Below are 13471 nucleotides of genomic sequence, written 5' to 3' on the forward strand. Positions count from 1 at the left end.
CAACCCTCTGAACTTCAGGACTACAGGATCAAGTATCTAGGAAAGATAGAAATGATTCACCAGAAAGTTTCCATCAGAGGATCCCAACAAAGCTTCAGCTAAGAAGGGGAATGGCAAAGAATCTTGTGCATATCCTGAGGAAGTTCCCTTTATATAATGCATCAGTGGTCTCAGAATGTTTTCTAGTGAAGGGTTTGAGGCTGTCTGAGTCAAAAAGTGACTGGGTACATAACTCAAGAAATGACTCAAAATGAATTACCATGTTTCTCAAAGAGGAACTTAGATTAGGATTAAATACATATCCTTCTCACATTTATGCAGGATTTCTGGCAGATAACCGTGGATAGGATCCCTACAGCTATGTGTCTTTAATGACTTCCTGAGGACAATAATTGCCTTCTCTGAAAAAAGAAATTTGACACCCCTGTTGGGTAGGATCTATTACCATATTACCATTCTGGAACTTTCCTTCATTACAAAACATAACAGACGTTAAAAGCCAAAATTCTAAGGTTTCCAGTGAGTCAGAGATGGAGTTGTCCCCTAAAGGTTTTTGAATCTATAAAATTCCATTATGTTGAGAGAAGCTAAAACATGGCCTCTTCCTTAACTGACTTTTCTTCATCTTATAACCATAATTTGGGGGTGGGGAAACAAGACCCCTTAGGCAAAACACTAAAGATTTTCATGGAGACAAGAAGGTGCAAAAACATCAGTTCCCTGTCTGGATCATCCCTCTGCCATCACATCTATGGGCAAGGGAGGACTGAGCAGTTGCCATCTGGTACAGATCATTAGCTTACAGAAAACTTCCAGACACTTGAGGATGTCACAGACTCTTTTTACCCTGCATACATAGCATCATAAACAAATTAAGAAAGAAAAAGACTGTACTAGCCAATAGCTAGAGCTTAAAGCAGCCAAGAAGGCTAGAATGAGAAATATATGAATCAAAGGGTGAAAGGGTAAATTCCATCCATAGAATATAAGTTATTCAGAAAAAAAGGATGATGGGGAAGAATTCAGAACATTTTTCAACATCCAACATATCCAGGCAGATATTCAAGGCCTCTGGGCTCTGTATCTCTTCAATCACAAGATAGTGGTATCCTGACAACCAGCAAGTTGGGAAGCTCCCAAATGACAAATATGAATGTCAGTAAAGTAGAAAATACCTTGACCACTGAACATACTCCACCAAGAATATCCATTCTTGAAGATCCTATATTATCAGACCTTAAAAAAAAAAGCTATCTAGTGAATTAAAATTTAAACTGGAAACTTGAGTCACATAACCAGGCTCTCCCAGCAACTCGTCCCTTCCTTCAGACAGCTTGACTTCTGATTCCTCACTGACTCACTTCCACAGCGTCTCCAGTGGGGAACTGGCAGCTTTCCAGAAACTGAATGTCAACCTGGATGACTCAGGGATTAGCACACTGCAAAGCAGGCACCCAGGGTCCCTAAGCAAGTCTTATGCAAGTGCCAGGATAAGCTTCTGACCAGCTGAGAGGAGAGTGAGCCCTCCAGGATGCAAAAGAGTAAAATACAGAGGTGAGAACTCAGGGTTAGAGTCATCCAGAGCAGTAAGGAAGAATAATCCTGCAGAGGACAGAAAAGAGAAAGAGGATTCCAAGTCCTTGTCACAGAAGTAACCATTTTTCTCCTGAAAGTTTAAGACATGCGTTGGGGCAGGAAAGATGGTGGACTGAGATGGACATCGTTACCCTAGATACACGTATGACTGTACATATGGTGCGATGCTACATCCACTACATCAGTACAACCAGAGAAATGAAAAGTTGTGTTTCAATTGTGTACAATGAATCAAAATGCATTCTGCTGTCATGTATACCTAATTACAATAAATAAATAAATTTTCTAAAGTAAGAAAGAAAGAAAGTAAAATGCATCTAGGTATGACTTACAAAAAAAAAAAAAAAAAAAGACACAGTAGGTTTTTTGTTTTGTTTGTCAGTTGGTTGGTTGGTTTACTCTGGCTGTTGTTGTTTTCCAGCAGGTCAAAAACAGGACAAGAAAGTGTCCTGAAAAAGATAAGTTCATCCAGCCCTAATTTTGTGCAGCCCTAAGATTGAGTTGGAAGTAGAGCATTAATTATGAGCTATCAGCCTCCTGAAGCCCATGAGCTCAAGGTACTCTTTGACAAGATCCTGAAACAGAAACTGGCACATAAGAATGTGAGGTCTTGGAGTTGAGCCAGCAGAAGGAGGAACTGCACAATCCTAGGCAAAGCCTAAGTAGGGACAACCTTTCAACTATGGGACTGATTCTGACCCACAGCAAGTGGAGGAAGAGGAAGGGTCAAGTCCCTGCTCCTGCAACCAAGAAATTGTCTGTCCTGGCTCAAGTTGTCTTACAAGTGTTAGGTGGATGAGAGACAATGTCAGACTCCCAGAGAATATGTCAGGTATTACTTCAGAGTCATCGAGTTTCCCTACCTCCATGGAGCCTGTGTCCCATTCAAGCTTCACCTGCATGCACATATGCCAGGAGCCCCTAAATGTCCTCCCACTTGCTGAAGACACTGGGTTCTGAGATTTGACTATTGTATGCAAACAGAACATATTACTCCTGTACTTACAAGAAGTAGAAATTTCCCCCAAGGGGATAATCTAGTTCTTGAGATAAAAGCCTCCAAGTGTTCACAATACATCCTCTGATGAAAATAATTTCTCTTTAAGAAACCCTTTTTTGACATTGCCAGTAAATATTATTTCTAATATATAGTAGTATTCCCTGTGTTCTGCACTGGGGTAAGAATTTTATGTATCCAGAACTGTTCCTTAAAAAGACAAGATTTTTTTTTTTTTTAACTCTGACTGCTACTTTCATACTAAAAGATGATTTTTTTTTTAAATTCTAAAAGATGATCAGTCATTGTAGGGAGCCTGACAATGCCCTTCTTGTTTACCCTGGGTCTTTAACACTTCTCAGAATTTAAAAGCTCTATTTTTTTCATTAAATAAAAAGTTTAAAATTTACCAGGCCTTTTCAATGTGGGGAAACCCTTAAAATTCAGACCTTGGCTCAAACCATCTTTTCACCTGCTCCCTCACTATCCTAAATATCAGCTGCAGGATGGGTCAGTTACTCTTTCATAGTAGAGCCAGAAATTACCCTTGCTTCCTTATAGCAAAGTTTTGGAATTGGAAGCAAGGTACTGGTTAGGTCCTGAGGTCCGTAGCAGGGACAAATCTTCCTCCTAGATCTCTTGGTAAGAAATAAATTTCACCTGCTTCTAGAGGCCATCCCTTCTCTGCCTCAGAAAGGTTAATGAAATAGACAATATTCTTTGCCTGTAACAAAAATGGAAAACAGGTGAAGGTCAGCCTATCCCCTTTCTCTGTCCTTTCTTGAACAATGGGAAGGACAGAACTTGCAGCTCTGAAGGAGGCCAGGAATATGAATATTTTCCTGAAGACAGTGGCTTACATTCATAAAATGCCCTCAAATCATAAATGGTGTTATACTGAATTACCTGGCCAAAATGTAACATAAATATTAACAATATTTTCAATGAAGAATATAAACAAAAAATAAAGAGGAAATATAGGTATTGAAGATAATCTCTTAAATATGTTGCAGTTACAAAGCAAGTAAAAAAATGAAATTACAGACTAAGTAGAAAATAATTACAAGCGAGCATCACATGTAATGCTTTCTGGTAAATGGCAAAGATTATAATCAAGAAGTAAATTATTTGTTTAAACTTGTTACAAAAGGAAGAAAACTAATAAATTAAGCCCTTAAATGCATGGAGTAAAGTGCAACAAAACAGGAACAGAAAGAATTACTAAGTTTAAGAATGAATGACAAGAAAAGAAAAAAAAAACAGCTTAAGTAAGTTCAATAACCAATTCTTTAAGAGAAAATGTTGAGAGTCTCTAACCAGCAGGGGAAATTAGATGTTAATTCATTAAATATCAATTCTAGTTTTATATTTTATTTTTTTACTTTCTGTTTTATTATACTTGCATAAGCCCCCCTATTTAATTCTCCCTACCTTTCAAATAATTCTTCATCCTAATATGTAATTCTCTCTTATTAATATTTTTATTTTTATTTTTAAGAGCATAATCTATGCTTTTTAATTTTTATTGCAAACATAAAGCAAGGGTCTACAATCACATCTGGGCAAGATTTTTAATTAAATTTTATTTTGAGATATAGATTCCTTTACCCCAATTTCCCCAAAGGTACATCTTATAAATCTACAGATCAAGCCCATAACCAGAACATGGAGGTTGATTTCATCAAGATGCACACTGTCAGCCAGGTGTGGTGGCACATGCTTGTAATTCCAGCAGCTTGGGAGGCTGAGACAAGACGATCCAATGGACAGATCAAAGTCAGCCTCAGCAACTGCAAGGCACTAAGCAACTCAATGAGACCCTGTCTTGTACTCATTGATAAATCCCATCTCTTCTTCAGGTGTACGCACCTTGGCCTCTGATATCCACCCTTCTACTATCAATTTCTATATTAACAATTTTTTTTAGATTCCCTATATAAATGAAATCACACAGTGTTTCTTTCTGTGCCTGGCTAACTTCAGACAATATTTTAAAATAGGATTCCTTTGCATTCAGAATGTCTGATTTTAGTCCTAGCAGGCTATAAACTCTTTTCATAAACATTTGTCTCTAATTTCCAGATGCATATTATTTTTCCTCTGGATAATTTAGTAGGCATTTGGATGAGAGGAAGAAAAATTAAAGTAATGTCTTATAGAAAATTCTAGAGTCAGGGGAAAATATAATAAAACTAATATATCTGAATCTATAAAAATATAAAATTACTAGCATAAAAATTAATACATAAAGTAGATCATATTTTATATTTTGATGGGTAAGATGTATAGAACTGTTTTCAATGAAAAGCTTAGAAAATATTATGTAAAATCACTAAAAATTTGTTAAATCTAATAGCCTTTCCTTTCCCAAGATTTAGGAACACTGATATTATCTTACACATAAAATCATAAATTTACAAATTAATTGGGACATTGAGAGATATTTCAATTCAAACTATTTTACAGAAGGACAAAGTGAGGCTCCATTAAGCAGTTGGTTATTACACACATCACAAGCCCATAGGGAAGCCAGAGTTAAAGTCACAAAGCCTATCTGTCCATATACTTGTTTTCTCTCTCTTTTTTTTTGTAATTATTAAAGAAAATTAGTGGTTTGAAAACTAAAACACCACAGTGCTATCTTTAAGAGCTGAAAGCAAAATATTGACACATATATCTTCTTCTTATTTTTCTTTATACTCTTATCAAGTAATGGGATTTATATATTTCCTAGCAGCAACATGGTCAGCAGTGGAAAGTGCTACACTACATTAGTCAGGAAAATCCAATTTTGTGAATTTTTAAAAAATAATAATGCTTTTGAGCAGCATACCTGACATGAAATCATGTTCCATCTTCCTGCAGTTCCCACCTCCTCCCAGTAGTCCATTAAAATTATTAATTCATCCTATGGAGTAATACACTGATAAGATTAGAGCCTTCATGATCTAATCACTTCCCCAAAGCCCTACCTCTAGACATTACTGCACTGGGGACCATGTTTTCAACACATGAGTTGTTGGGGAACATTCTAGAGACAAACCATAATAAAAATCAAAACTGAAAGAAAATGAAGAGAAAAACAGTAATCATATTAAAAGGAAATAAAATAATAAGTTAAATCTCATGCAAGAGGAAACTCTCCTTATTCCAAGCACACAGAGGCAGTTCATAGCCTCCTTATCTCAGCTGTTTGTGGCTGGTTAACTGCTTGATTGTCTTACATATGAAACCTTTGCTCCCCAGCTCTGGGGAGACACAAGTCTTGAAGGACAGGCTTGGCTGGTTGGCTTTCTGTGTATTAACAGAATTTGTCTGCTCTAAGGAACACTGCTTGTCTATGCCAATTTAGGATAAATGACTTCCATAGGTTATCCTCATCCCTTTTCAGATCTGAGGAAGAGACTGTTGTAGGGGCAGACAAGGCAAGTCACCGAAGATAGCAAGAAATGGTTTTATTTGGCTGTATAGGCTCAGAGGGCACAACTTCTGCTGCAATCAATCAATCCCCTGAACCCTGAGTTCAGGTATTTTCAGAATTTTATACCCAGCATGTAAGGGGAGGGGCTCAGAAGTTCACCCTCACTGTCATCTCTGCCCCTTCCCCTTGGGTGTTACCTAGATAAAGCAGTAAGTGCCCCCATCCACAGTGGGAAATCCAGAGGAGAAAACAAGGCATGCATAGGGGCTCAGTGGTTCTAGCATGCATGAAGCCCTGAGTTCCACCCCTGCTCCAAGAAAAAAACAGGCATTAGCAGGATAAAAGAGATAAGGAGAAATGTGAAGGATTAGTTACAACCATAAGAACTAAAAATCTCACGGATAGGACTGTGCAGCTGACAGTGGTCTGGAACACTGAACAGGGCCTGATTGACTGGACACTCTGCTTCCTACAGTCTGTAGAAGTTCACATAAAAGCAGTTTTTTTTTTCCTTTCACTATTCTGGGCAAGTTAACCCTTCAAGGACAACACCTGAGAAGGGGAGAGCTTCTTCTCCCCTTTCTTTCCTCCCCCTGCCAGCGGATACCATGGAGTGCAGTTGGTAACTTCTCTTATCTTAGAAATGGAGACATCTCTATGAAGCCCCAGCTCAAGGCCAGAGGCCTTGTTTACACATTTCTACAAACTACTATACTGGATACATGTTTGTTGAAAACTAGTAAGGGGGGTGCTGATTTCTTCCCGGCCAGTGGCCAAGAAAGACAGGGCAACACAAAAATAGGAAGTTTATGTCAGGTGGATGGAGGTGGCTGAGGAATAAAGCACCAAGCAACCCACACACAAAAGAAACACTTTTCCTGTCCCAAGCCTTCCCTTCCTGCCCTAAGCCCAATAAAAATTCCAGTCTGGTTGCCATCTGTGCTTCTCCTTAGACCCACCCTGTTACTCTGAGGGTCCTGCCCAGGAGTGAAATCTCAATCAAGCCTCATTCAGCAGCTTTTTAAAATCTGCCTCCTTTTGGTTGCCACTGCCTGACCTTACAGATGATCTACATTGAACTCTTTCGTAGAGACTGTTTTGCTGACAGTCCTAAAATCAGCCATAGTAACTGGAGAAGCCCAGTTAAGACTTTTCTGTGGAGAAAGGGGTGCCACTACAAGACAAGAGCCTAAATTTGAACTTTTGGGATCTCAGGGAATAACAAACTGCTCTGAGAGTGTCTGATCACAGGAATAGGTTACTGAATAATATTGTGACATGAGAAATATTAAATTAAGCTGAATTTTATGAAGGTATATATAGAAATGAACTTAATTTAATGTTGTTAACCAAAAGATAGCAACAGTTCTCATACTATGCCTTTCAGTATACCTTTCAAAAAGACAAGTATTCTACTGATGGGTCCTATACAAATAATTACATTGGGAGAGAGTCAGAGAAAAAGACTTAGGACTTTAAAACTTGCAATGGTGAGAAATGATTCCTGCATGCTAGCACTTTGTCACTCAAGGTGTGGTTTGAAGACCAGTAGCATCAGTATCTTCTGGAAGCCTGTTAGAAACACAGATTCTCATGCTCCACCTAGACCTATGGAATCAGAATCCATGTTTTAACAAGATCTAAGAGATTTGCCTGGTTTAGGTTTGGGATGCACTGGCTTGACAGATTCAACAGGATATCCAAGGGAAAAGATATTAGGAAAAGTCTTACCTAATTTCTTCATTTTTCAAATTTTAAAACTTGACAGAGTTTCATAGCTAAGATGGACAATTAATGTCAGAGTTAAATCTAGATCCAACAGCAATGCCAGACAAATGGCCTACTCTATCACCCAAGAATTTCCAAATACCTAACTCAATTTTGAAAACTGTTCAGTTAGCCTCTTTCTTAACCCCTTCCCATCTAACTTCACATTAGTGCTAGATTTGATATTTTTAAAACTATCTTATAAATAAATCACCTGTCAGGGAATAAACCTATAAACAGGACAGACATACTGAATGCCCAGGTTATGTATCTAAAAGATCTTCTCTTCCAATCATTAGTGATGTAATCAAAGCCACAGTGAGAGATTGCTGGAAATTATTGAACATGCTTTAATTACATTGATAACTTTGTGGACATAGTGAGAGGATAATAGAGAAGGAAAAAGTCAGGACAAGGGCCGGTGGGAGGGTCAAGCAGGAGTGGATGGAGCTGCTGGGGCCTGCCTGTCTGACAGCACTGGCTTAACATTTGTATTTCAGTCCATCACCTGACTAATAACACCATGTAGTGAAATAAGCACCCATTCTAGAGGTAACTGTTATGTGGTGGAATATAAACAAGCTCCATTCTGCAGTATGTTTACCACAGTACATATTTATGAGTTGGGTTTAATTAAAAGTCAGGAACACTAAAGCTATTTTTTAACTAGATGCCTATTATCTAGTGTCAAATGTTTGGCTTTAATCATGCATTTTATATCATCGTGACCTAGATCACTGCCTGTGACATATGAGATAGTGTGTTGTCTTTCCAGAGAAGATGTAGCAGGGCTTGATGGATGCTTTCTCTTTCCTAACCTTATTACTACCAGCTTCCCAGCCATCTAATAAAATGCTATGATAGCGAGTGGGAAGGTGCTATAAATCATAATATTCCAGCTGCTTTGAGCCGATTATTAGAAATGCTGACTATATATCTCACAAACAGAAAGTCAACAAAGTAAGTTGCATCTTCTTCCCAGGATCAAGGCACTCTGTTCCCTGCTTCTCCCTCCCTGAGTGTAACAAAGGTCTCTTTAAAATGTCAAAAAAACACCAGTTAGTGAACAACTGTGTTGCCCTCTGTTCTGACATGATTTATCTAATACGGAGTTGATAGACAGTAGCTTCAGTATTGTTATACACAATCCAGTCATTATTCCTCTGATTGGAAGAGCTGTCAACTTCTGCACATTATAGACACATCTGCAATTTAAAGCTTAAGTTTGGAGTTTTATTCACCATTGTTTTTGCCCTGTCAGAAAAAGAAGACTCTTAAGGTCTCCTTAAAGTTAAGGTGGAAGCTGTGGAAGAGTGAGAGCTCTGGGGTCCTTCAGCCAGTGAGGCAGGAAAACCTGGGGACCTCCTTGGCTCTACCATCTGTTTCAATGACTCAGTGCTCAGCAAACATTCCATGAAGACCTTCTGCAGGCTAAGTACCATGCTAGCTGCTGAGTTTGAACTGTAGAGTAGACATGGCCTTCCCTGCATGTTAGGGAAAAATGCCAAGAGCAATGAGAACACATAAGAGGAAGTCCTAATCCAGTTTGGGCAGGGTTCTGGTGGCCAAGAGAAGACTTCTTGGAAGATAGGAAATCAAGGTAATCAGAGAAGAGGAAAAGGAATCTGTGTTCCAGAAAGAGCAGAGCATGTGCAAAATTCAGAGCTGTAAAATGAGTATGATCCAAGTTTGGCATAGCTGAGACCAAGAAGTACAGGGAGTGAAGAGAGAAAGTAATTTAGAAACAATATAGGCTAGGCCATGAAAGGACCTGTGTGCCTTATACATAAGTTTAAGCTATTATAAGGGAAATGCGAAACCATTAAACACATTTCAGGAGAACAAGGACATGGTGAGTTTTGCATTTTACCTTAATCACTCTTAATAGTGGGAAACACATGGGGGAGGGGAGCCCAGGAGGATTAGGTCAGGGCAACTAGTCAGAATGCAGCAGGAGTAAGCTAGACCTGTGAGAAGGGAGAAGAATCTGGAAGTACTTAAGAACTACTTATTAGGTACAGGTGACTGTACCTAATTTGTGATTGATCTGAGCTCTCTGATAGAACTGGTCACCAAGTTCTTTTTTCAAATGAATCCTTGTTCAGCAGTTTCCATTTGTTCCCACAGCTGCTATAGCTTCTGTAATGATAAACACTGGGAAGTACTGCACCTAACAACCACAAAGGGCCAAAATCTCTACTTTCTAATCCATGTTCTACAACTTCACAAATTCTTATGGGCCTCTTCTCTGTTCTGGATTCTTCCATTGGTGCCCAGTATTTGACCCAACATGTCTATAGCAACCGTTCTCAAATTCAGTAAATATCTGAATTACTAGGATGATGGATTGGAGAACCTGTAAAAAATGCAGAAAGAATACCAATGCCTATCAAGATTTAACTTTTAAATTAGATATGGCATGGGATGAAGAAATAAGCCTTTTTAAACAATCTAAGATACTGGAGCAGAAAGTATAGTTTGAAATAAAGTTCAGTGCTATGGCCTGGAATTCATGAACCTCTATAATTTCTGCACCTCTCATTGTCCTAGTGTCCACTTACTTCTCTACCCAAATCACTTTCTGTTGAACTTTGGCTTGTTTTTTTTCGTTTTGTTTTTACTGTAAAATGATTGTGCTATAAGAATTCTCATCTACCTTCCTTCAATCATATTGTTCTGCCTTTATCTTCTAATTGCGTGAATTCATTCAACTGAGTAGTTCTCAAGTACTTGCAGATTATTCTCCATTCTCACATCCTAGCTCACTGCTGCTGCACAATATTTGGGTAAGTAACCCTCTTTCCAAACCTGTTTCCTCATTTGTAAAACAGGGATTATAAAATTTTCTGTCTTGTGGAATTATTGCAAATATTAAATGAGATAATCCATTTAAAGCAATTAGTACAGTTTATTAAGATATCCTATAAAAGTTAATAAAATCAGTGTAACTTAAAGACAGAAATGGCAGCTTCTTTTGTATCATTGTCCACCATCCCCACTCAAGAACATGACATAAAACAGCATCACTGAGCAGATGGACTGATATTTATGGTATTCAAAATAAAAAAAAAAGTGAGTATAGCAGAAATGAACCTTACTACACAAACTCAGGTATCAACAATTATTACATGTCCACATTTATTTATGTCATCTTCAATATGACTAATAGCTTAAATCTACTAAACAAAAGGAAAGATCCCAAGGTCCCATGTAACATCAGAGAGTTTTCACACTGTTCCACACTGGACTCTCCTGCAATGCCCAGAGAGCCAGTCTGTGTGACTCCTGTAGGTCACAGGCAACTTAGCTATTTCTCTGCCCTGCATGGAATATAGGAACTAGACCTGATTGGGAACTTCTGGACTCTTGAGTGAAGTTCCCTGGGTCCTGGCTACTGAGATATTTGTCCTCTTCTTAGAACTTTGCTAGGAATGAGAAATGAACCCTTCTCCAAAATGACCCACTATTTTCATTTCCCATCTCAACAAAAGGGATTCTCTCTCTGAACTCCCTGACTTGAAAAACAGTTTTCCCTCCTTTGACTTTTTAATATATCTCACTATGACTTTAATGGGGCACTTAGTTAATGACTTTAATAAGTTTAGGATTCTGCTCGTGGCTCTACCAAAAAATACTCTGAAGCAGGGAATTATTAAGGGCCTGACTACTGTGAAATGAGGAAATAACAACAAATGAAAGAATAACAAGCACAAAATAATATTTTAATAAACTATCCTTTCCAACAAGCCAAGAGGGATCCATTTGCTCCAATATAGAATAATCAAAACACAAAGGAAATGGATGCTGCGATGTTGGCAGCATTTTCTTTTCTTGATTCCAACAAGACCCTGTTCTCTTATGTTTTGACACTGAGAGAAAGAGTGAGATTTCGGTCAAGGTTAGGATTCACTATGTCTCCTTTCCACATTTCAGGGAACTTTAGACTGTTATAGGGAGAGTGCCATCCATGCAAGAAGAGAACCTCCTACCTCTTGAAAGAACAAAGGCTCAGAGGGGCCACAAAAATCACTCAGAATTCTTCTAAGACATCAAAGGACTCCAACCAACATGCAGATGACTTGGTGAAAGCAAATAGGGAACATATGGATTAAGATTCTCTTGAGGCCTGGGGTTGTGGCTCAGCAGTAGAGTGCTTTCCTCACACATGTGGGACCCTGGGTTTGATCATTAGCACCACATAAAAATAAATCAGTGAAATAAAGGTATTGTATATAACTAAAAAATAAATATTAAAAAAAGGTACACATGGGTTTAGAAAATGGGTGCACAGGGAATTTCTTAGGACCCAATTCATTTTGGATTTTCTAAACATGTGTATGGCTATACCCTCACCACCACCACCACCCCCCCACACACCCACACAGACATTCCTTGCATGACCAGGAGACCCAGACAAAGGTAAGGCTCCTAGAGGCCACATGCCAGGGGTGGCATCACAGGTAAAATTAAATCAACAAGTTGTTTTTTAAATGCTTCAGAAAGGGGGAAAAGAGAAGGAAAAATTGATTGGTCATTCAAGATAAATTATATAAAACTTTTGATTATGGTTTCTGCTTTGCAGAATAAATACATATCTACTTTGTTGACGTCTGTTTTCATATCTGTAAATGAGGATATGAACTAACTGATCTTTGTGCTTGAAAAAGTCTTTACACTCCAATTTGTTTCTCAGCCTACTTACTCCTCCTTATCTTTCCTTTTCTTTTTTCTATTTTTTATTCTAATTTGTTATATATGACAACAGAATGCATTACATTTCATATTACATATACAGAACACAATTTTTCATCTCTGGTTGTACACAAAGTAGAGTCACACCATTTGTGTCTTCATATATGTACTTAGGGTAATGATGTCCATCTCATTCCACCGTCTTTTCTACCCCAATGCTCCTCCCTTCCCCTCCCACCCTTTGGCCTATCTTGAGTTCCTCTAAGCCTCCCATTCTTCCCCCTCCCACAACACCATTATGAATCAACATACTTACATCAGAGAAAACATTCAGCATTTGTTTTTTTGGGATTGGCTAACTTCACTTAGAATTATATATTATATTCTCTAACTCCACCCATTTACCTGCAAATGCCATGATTTTATTCAATTTTAATTCTAAATAATATTCCCTTATGTATATATACCACATTTTCTTTTGCCATTCATCTACTGAATGGCATCTAGGATGGTCCCACAGTTTAGCTATTGCGAATTATGCTGCTATAAACATTGATGTGGCTGTGTCCCTGTAGCATGCTGTTTTTAAGCCTTTGGATATAGACTGAGGAGAGGGATAGCTGGGTCAAATGGTGATTCCATTCCAAGTTTTCCAAGAAATCTCCATACTGCTTTCCTTATTGGCTGCACCAATTTGCAGTCCCATCAGCAATGTATGAATGTGCCTTTTCCCCGCATCCTTGCCAACACTTATTGTTGTTTGTATTCTTAATAGCTGCCATTCTGACTGCAGTGAGATGAAATCTCTGGGACCCTATGAAAGCAGTACTAAGAGAAAAATTCATTGCATGGAGTTCATTCCTTAAAAGAAGAAAAAGCCACAAATAAATGACCTCACACTACATCTCAAAGCCCTAGAAAAAGAAGAACAAATCAGGAGCAAATGCAGCAGAAGGCAAGAAATAATTAAAATCAGAGCTGAAATCAATGAAATCGAA

This window comes from Marmota flaviventris, chromosome 13, assembly GCF_047511675.1.
Source record: "Marmota flaviventris isolate mMarFla1 chromosome 13, mMarFla1.hap1, whole genome shotgun sequence".
Lineage (NCBI taxonomy): Eukaryota > Metazoa > Chordata > Mammalia > Rodentia > Sciuridae > Marmota > Marmota flaviventris.